The sequence below is a fragment of the Acomys russatus genome, chromosome 25, assembly GCF_903995435.1.
Source record: "Acomys russatus chromosome 25, mAcoRus1.1, whole genome shotgun sequence".
NCBI classification, from domain to species: domain Eukaryota; kingdom Metazoa; phylum Chordata; class Mammalia; order Rodentia; family Muridae; genus Acomys; species Acomys russatus.
In genome coordinates, this window is record NC_067161.1 from 40,120,401 (window position 1) to 40,128,585 (window position 8,185).

Here is an 8,185-nt window from a genome sequence, read left to right on the forward strand (position 1 = left end):
GTCACAGGGCCCACTCTGGACCGCATCTAACCTGAGTCATCCCCCCAAAAGACTGCACCTCTGAACATTACAGTCAGTTCGACTTCTGCACCCTCAGGATCCCACAATGAGGATTAAATTTCAACCTAGGAATCCCGGGGAAGCACACTCAAATCATATTGAGGCTATTTCAGAGACTATGGAAGTCTCCAGAACCTCAGGCCAGCACTTCCTCATATAGAAAAATCAGGCTCACTGGGAAATGGCAGGGTGAGGAGAAATAGTCTAGCTCCTAGGCTGGGGCCCCTACCCCAAGGACCCTTCTGTGTTCTGAACCAAGCCCAGTACTGTTCTCTCTGAGAGTTGCCTTGGCTTGGACCCTCCGGGTGGATGTGCGGCATCATGGATCTCTACACAGAAGACAAAATCAGACAGAATCTCAGAGTTATGGGCACAGGACTCCAGCCTCTGGCTTGCTCGTGAAGCTACTAGCACCACCTCCCTTATTGTGGGCTGGGATGAGCCCACAAGCTAAAAGTACCCAGCTCTGAGGTCCTAGGGCCCAGCAGCTGGTTAGATAGAACCCTGAATCCCGGAAGTTTGTTGTTGTTGTTGTTGTGTTTTTGTTTTTTGTTTTTTGGTTTTTTTTTTGTTGTTGTTTGTTTGTTTTGTTTTGTTTTTTGCTTTTGTTTTTCAAGACAGCGTTTCTCTGTGTAGCCTTGGCTGTCCTGGACTCACTTTGTAGACCAGGCTGGCCTCGAACTCATAGCAATCCACCTGCCTCTGCTTCCCAAGTGCTGGGATTAAAAGAGTGCGCCACGTATCCTGGAATTTTATCATTCTCAAAACAAGGGGCCATAGCTGGAGCATCACAGAAGAATAAGGAAATGGAATTTGGAATTAAAAAAAAAAAAAATCACAGCACCAAGGTTAGCTAGATTGCTAGACTTCTACCACAGCGGGTCAGAATCCATAGAGTCATGCTTAGCACTCTGGATCTCGGGCTTTCGCAGGAAGTGAAGGCATTAGATTTTTCTTAGTGATGACTGGGTTCTGCTTTTCAGTCAATACTGCCACCACATGGAGTTGCTTGGGGGGGTTAGGGGGAGTGGGCCCAGTAGCTTGGAAGACCTTATGGAAGGCTTCTGTGGTGTCTCCTCTCAATCCTCTCAGCTTTCCCGAGGCCCAAGTCAGGTTTTGCATGGTGTGGATGACACATCTCATGACGGTGGTGGCTGTAACTCCTCCCTGCTCGCTGTGTGCCAGGCTCTGTGTGGACCAGGTTAGACCCCTTGGTAGGTAGATATAGGTGTCACCATTTGTGAACTCTAAGTCAGTGGGCATTCCTGTCCCAGCCTAAGTGTGAATGTGCGAACAAAATGGAGGCAGTCGGCCAAATAGGCATCTGCAAGCTCACGCAGCACCGTTTACAGGGGCCAAGAAACAGAAGCAACCCAAGTGGCTGCTGACTGATGAATGGATAAAAGCAATGTGCTAGGCCGGGCGTGGTGGCACACGCATTTAATCCCAGCGCTCGGGAGGCAGAGGCAGGCGGATCGCTGTGAGTTCAAAGCCAGCCTGGTCTACAAAGTGAGTTCAGGACAGTCAAGGCTACACAGAGAAACCCTGTCTCGAAAAACGGAAGAAAAAAGAAAATCCTATCTGCATAAGGTAGGACAGTGCCATATGGTGGAGACTCCAAAACACCCCACCCTTAGCACTTGCTGTTTGCACACTACACCCCAGAAAGGCCCGTTCTTGTCTAAGGTAGCCCCTTCCCCCCTTCCCCTACAGACCCTACAGAGCCCTGGGCACCTCCAGACCCCTCACCCCATCTCCTTAAACTCTCTCACATTTTCCTGCCTCTCTGTTTCTCTTTAGGGTAGCTCATGCTTCTCCCACGTTTCCCCTCCCACTTGAATTAATTCTGTCTTTCTGTAGAGAACACCCAAGGAAAGAGGCTTATGTAGAAACAGCTCAGGAGGCTGAAAGTCTAGTGACAGGCAGCCAATCTGGCCTCTAGAGAGGGAAGATGAAATTATGACAGAAGCATGGATAGGGAAAAGAGATCTTGTTGGAAAGCAGGAGGCCAGAGGATTCGGGGTTTAAAAACAACACTCCTGGGGACAAACTAGGACCATAGGCGTATCTACCACCTTGAAGTGCCAGTGAACCAGTCGCTTTCTACTTGGCCTCACTTTTTTCTTTTCTTTTTGAGGCAAGGTCTCTCTTACTATGCAGTCCCATTGGCCTGGAACTCACTATGTAGAGCAGGCTGAGTTTGCCTCCTGAGTGTATAATTAAAAGTTGTGCCACCACAGCCAGGCGTGGTGGCGCACGCCTTTGATCCCAGCACTCGGGAGGCAGAGGCAGGAGGATCGCTGTGAGTTCGAGGCCAGCCTGGTCCACAAAGTGAGTCCAGGATGGCCAAGGCTACACAGAGAAACCCTGTCTCGAAAAACCAAAAAAAAAAAAAAAAAAAAAAAAAAAAAAAAAAAAAAAAAAAAAAAAGTTGTGCCACCATGACTGGCAACACAATAACAGCAACAACATTTTTTCTTTGAAACACGATCCCATTTTGACCTCAAATTTGCAATCCTCCTTCTCCTCCAATCTCCTAAATGATGTAATTATGTTTCACCATACCCAGCTGACACTTAATTGATTTCTTATTTTATGTCATTGTGGTCAGAAAAGACACGTGTTATATGCTGAGATTGCAGAAGTTAACCCCTTAAGTCTGGCTTAGACTTCCCTTCTTTCTTTTTCCTCTTAGATTTATTTATTTATTTTAGATTTATTTTTTTACACATCTTTGCATCACATTTGTGCAGTGCCTGCAGAAGCCAGAAGAGGACACTAGCTCTCCTGGAACTGGAGTTACCAACAGTTCTGAACTGCCATTTTGGGACCACAAACTGGGCTCTGGACAAGAACAAGAAGTGCTCTTAACTGCTGAGCCATCTCTCCAGCCCCTAGGCATCATTTCTTTCTTCTTTTAATTTTTACTGTTTATGTGCATTGGTGTTTTGCCTGCATGTATGTCTGTGAGAGTCTCAGATCTTGGAGTTACAGACAGTTGTGAGCTGCCATGTGGGTGCTGGGAATTGAACCCAAGTCCCCTGGAAAAACAATTAGTAATCTTAATCACTGAGCCTTTTTTTTTTTTTTGTTTTTTCGAGACAGGGTTTCTCTGTTGTAGCCTTGGCCATCCTGGACTCACTTGTAGACCAGGGCTGGCCTCGAACTCACAGCGATCCACCTGCCTCTGCCTCCCGAGTGCTGGGATTAAAGGCGTGCGCCACCACGCCCGGCTCTATTTTTTTTTTAAGGATTTATTTATTTATTATTATGTATAAGTGATCTATCTGCATGTACATCTACAGGCCAGAGGTGGGCATCAGATTATATTATAGCAATCATGTGGTTGCTGGGAATTGAACTCATGACCTCTGGAAGCACAGTCAGTGCTCTTAACCGCTGAGCCATCTCTCCAGCCCCACTGAGCCATCTTACCAGCCCAGTAATCATCTCTTTCTCTCCTCCTTCTCCTCTTCCTCCTCCTCCTCCTTTTTCTTTTGTTTGCTTGTTTGTTTTTCTGGCTGTCTTGGACTCACTTTGTAGACCAGGCTGGCCTTGAACTCCCAGAAACCTGCTAGTGTCTGCATCCTGAATGCTGGGGTTAAAGGCGTGTGCCACCACACCCAGCCCAGGCATCATTTCTTAGTGGTCTCCAATACTGTGACACAGAAGGCCCGAGCTCCCAACACATGAGCTCGGGGGACACACTCACCCTAAATCCAACTCAGCACTTCTCTTCAAGGGCTTTTCCTCTCCTTATGTGCTCCTTCTGGCTCTCCCAGAGGAGACAAAATAACCAGTAGAGAGTGCTTGAGGAGAGAGATCAGTCAACAAAGCAACTCTGTTCAGGAAGGACCAAAGGCCAGCATCCACACAAAAAGCCAGGTGGTGCAAATTAGTAATCCCGGCGCTGGGGAGACCTTCAAGACAGGCACGGGCAGCTCCGTAGCATGAAAAATGTGTATGGTTGGGCTGGAGAGTTGGTCAGCAGTAAAGAGTGCGTTTTGCTTTTGCAAAGAACACAGGTTTGGCTGGGCGCAGTGGTGCAAGCCTTTAATCCCAGCACTCGGAGGTAGAGGCAGGTGGATTGCTGTGAGTTCGAGGCCAGCCTGGTCCACAAAGCAAGTCTGGGACAGCCAGGGATACACACAGAGAAACCCTGTCTTGGGGGCAAAGAAAGCTTCGGCCTGGCATTGCAATCCAGCGATAAGATCCCCACCTTCACAGCAGAAGAGTTGAAAGCCGCTTGGTGTCCACATCAAAACAATTGTATCTAGAGTCTGAATATTGTTTTGTAAGAACAATTTAATAAAAGTCTTACACAAAGGAAAAATAGCAACAAATTTCTTACATTCATATCCAAGTGGATATAATGGTGTGGAAAATGTTTTTCGACAAGTCTGCCTTTTGCTTGGCATCTGTCCCAAGCCAGGTCTTGGACTCAGTGATGCCCAGACAGTATGTACGTATGCACATGCTGGCTGGGGCGCTAGCTATTCTCTCATTGACCGGCAGGGGGCAGCCTGGCCTTGTAGTTTAGCTTCAGAGGCTTGGCTGTATTTCTCTCTCTCTCTCTCTCTCTCTCTCTCTCTCTCTCTTCTCTCTCTCTCTCTCTCTCTCTCTCTCTCTCTCTCTCTCTCTCTCTCTCTCTCTCTCTCTCACACACACACACACACACACACACACACACACACACACACACCCCACATTATCACAGCCATGAGCTCATTTTGTCCATGTCTGGCAATCTGGGTGGGTTCATTTCTCCTCACACTCTGTCCAGCCTCATTTCAAATGACTCATGCCCCGTTTTTTGCCTTCTTCCCCAGGGAGACCCCTGCCGAACCTTCTCAATTAGGCAGTGTTTCCTGATAAGTGGCCCCCTTGCCCCACTCCTCCCAGACCACCAGAGATCTGCTCCCCTGGTTCCAAATGCTGAGTGAGTGCACAGGACAGGGACAGACACTACCATCTTCACCTCTTCCTGCCTACTGTGGCCCCACTGTTGACTGTCTACTCACATTATGCAACCCGGGTCTGGGGAAATGGCAGTCGGATGACCTTGGATTCCACAGAACCCTCTGTGAAATGGGGTGGAGCTAAGACAGCAAGCATTGTCATCTGTCTTTCTCAAGCCTGTGGAGGGCAGTGTCACTTCAGCTCCCTGGGGGGTCCATGCAAGTCCAAGACCTGAGCCCAGTTATCTCAAAAGGACCTGGTCGTTTCCTTTCTGATCTCTTGATTGTGAACATGGTGACATCTTGCTCCTACCCTGTATTTTGATGACCCAGGTGGTCACTGGGAGTGACGACAGTGAGCCTTCCAGCCATGTAGCCAAAAATGAAACCAGAGGGCCACTTGGCCATCAGCCAGAGCACGCGGGAGGAGACTGGCCTGCCCTTCCCCACCTCTGCAAAGCCAGGAGATTATCTACACTGGGAGAAGGGGAAAATGGCGGGAAAGAAAGAGTATGGAGTGGGAGGGAGGAGGCAAAGGAGGGCAGTTTTCCTTCCTTCCTCACTTCCCTTGGGCAGGTGAGTTCTGCCAAACTCCGTTTACCAGCCAGTGCTTATCAATAGCTCTTCTATAGGAACTTGGCTTCTGCCTACTTAGTGGTTCCTTGGGGCATCGCATTTGACCAGCAACAGGAAAGCCGCAGAAGCTGGTTTCCTGGACCTTTTCACTCTATTCCTCAGTGGCCCCTCCACTAAGGTTTTTCTCCCCTTTCTACCCATTTTCAGCAGAGACACAGACACACGTGGCAGAACCTCCATAGGGCAGGTGCCCTCTCCACCCCAATGCTGGGCTGACTGGTGGCAGCTTGGGTAGATACAGTGGGACTGGCAGGCTGCGGTGCTCCCTTGGGGGAATGTGGTAGCACAAAGCCCCATATGAAGAGGCACCTCAAAGGTATGTGAAAGAGAGAGAGGAGCCACCTTGGCTTCCCTATGCTCTGGAGCAAGGCTGCCATAGCCCTGGGCGAGACAGCAAGAATGTAACTGTACCGGGGGCACTTTTTCTAAAGTTTCCATTGAAGGTGGGAATGGAAGGCTGGGTTTGCCCTCAGACTTAGATCGGGCATCGCCTTATGCCTGGGTAAGGGGAGGCATGAGTCCTGCCACCCACATGCCCTAGAGGTGGGCCCGGGCTCTGTGTTTGACAGGTCACTCAGAGACAGACTACCCCAACTGTCATTGTTGTGATCAGACCTACCCAAAACTAAAGAAAGCAGAACCCTCCCCAGTATCTAAAGGGTGGGTCATCCTCATTATCTCCACAGATGGCCAGGGCTGAATCCAGGCCTCTCTGTGCCTGGGCTGCCCCACCTGCTGCCTGCCCCCTCCGCCACTTGCTGGGTGGCCGAGGTGCCAGCTCTACTCTCACTGAATACGCATCGCCCCCAGTGCTTGGCGACACTCGTTTACAGCCTCACACATCATTTTTCTTGGAAGCAATCTCATGCCTTTAAATATGTCATCGCTCAGGGTCTCCCGTCTCCTGCCTCTTCCGAGCTGGAGTGGGAGCCGGGCCTCCAAGTGGAAGTCTTCCTGATGTGGAGGGCCCCCCCTGCAATGTTGGGGTAGCTGGGGCTGCCTTCTGGGTTCACTTTGCTGCAGAAGCATCACTGGATGGCTAGGCGGGGTGTAGAAGGGTCCCCAGCAATTGGGGAGTGATGTAAGTCTGTCCCACCCATTAGGAAGAAGGCAGATCACAGGCGGGTATCACATGCTATACACTGCTCATGGAAGTTTAAATGGGCCTCCGATGGGGGAAACCAAGTCGTGATGGGCTCTCCTGACCCCTCACCTGGCCACATACCCACCACACCTGGACACTTTTCTGTTGGGACGGGGGCGTAGTCACTTAGGTCTTCCACACCCACAGGAGTAACCTGCTTGGCTCTAACCACTGTGGAGGTGGATGTGATTTTTTTTGCTCTCTCATTTCCTCCTTTGCTTGGGAGCATCCTTCCTGTGACAGGTGGCTGAACAGTTGTGCAATGCTAGACGACTCGGCTTCCCACAGGAGCTCCAAACCCTCAGACTTGGAGGTCTCAGATCCTGGATCAGTCGCGTTAAGTTCAGAGGATGCTGGTTGGTAAGAGCAGGTTGCCTTCCAGGGAGTGGAGCTCCGCCCTGCAAACCCGGACCAGGGAAGCCACTAGTGTTAGCAGGCCCTGAGTTTTGTCAGTCTGGCTCTGGTGTGGTCACTGTCTTCCATAAGTCTCCAGAAACCACTCAGTTCTGTTCTCCAGCACTTTGCATTGTCCCAGCATACGCCGCTCCTACCCCCATTTCAAGGGACTTGGAAGCAGTCTCCTGGGTGCCCTGGACACTTGTGTTTTTCTGAGTCTTGGTTCAGGTTTGACTTATAGACAATTCCGTCCACGAAGATGAGTCACAGCTCCAGGTTTTCACCCACACCAACCACCACCCTGGCCAGTGGTCTCCTTCATCTTCCACCATTTGGGTGAAGAGGTCCCTGGGTGTCAGTGATATCTACACCCTGTAGTCAGAAGGCCCCTAAGAACCTTATCGCACAATTCCCAGGTCCAAGTCGGCCACAGCACCCACTCTGCCAAAACGTCTTTTTGGTCTCCCTTCGAAGGGTCGCCTTTCCATTCCTCCAGACACAGCACCCTAGCTTTCAGGAGTGGCTCTCTCTTGGCAACATCTGCGGCGAGTGGATTCGCGCCCCCGCGCTGTAACTCAGCGGCTAGCGTCGACCCCAAGCCACCAGTTACCACCCCTCAAGCACAGAAGTCCTAGTTTCCCGGCTCTCGGATGTCTTTCCCGGCTGCCAACACCCGGCCAACTGTACGGAGACTCCCCGAAGCTCGCTCTTGTGTCCCGGCTGCAAACACACCTAACACGGCGGTCTACCCATGCTCGGTATCCCGGTTCCGCCCCGCCGCTCCTTCGGGCCCCGTTACTCCGCTTGGGTTCCCTCCGCGCCACATGCCTAGCCCTCCCCACGGCGAGCCCCAGGCCCGCCCCGCGAGCCGAGGCGCTCCGCGGCGGCGGCGGCGGCAGCGGCCGCTGCAGCGGCGGGCGCGCAGCTCGGGTTTCGGCCCGCCCCCGGCGCCGGCGTGACCCCTCCTCCGGGGCGCAGGCGGGCCGGGCCC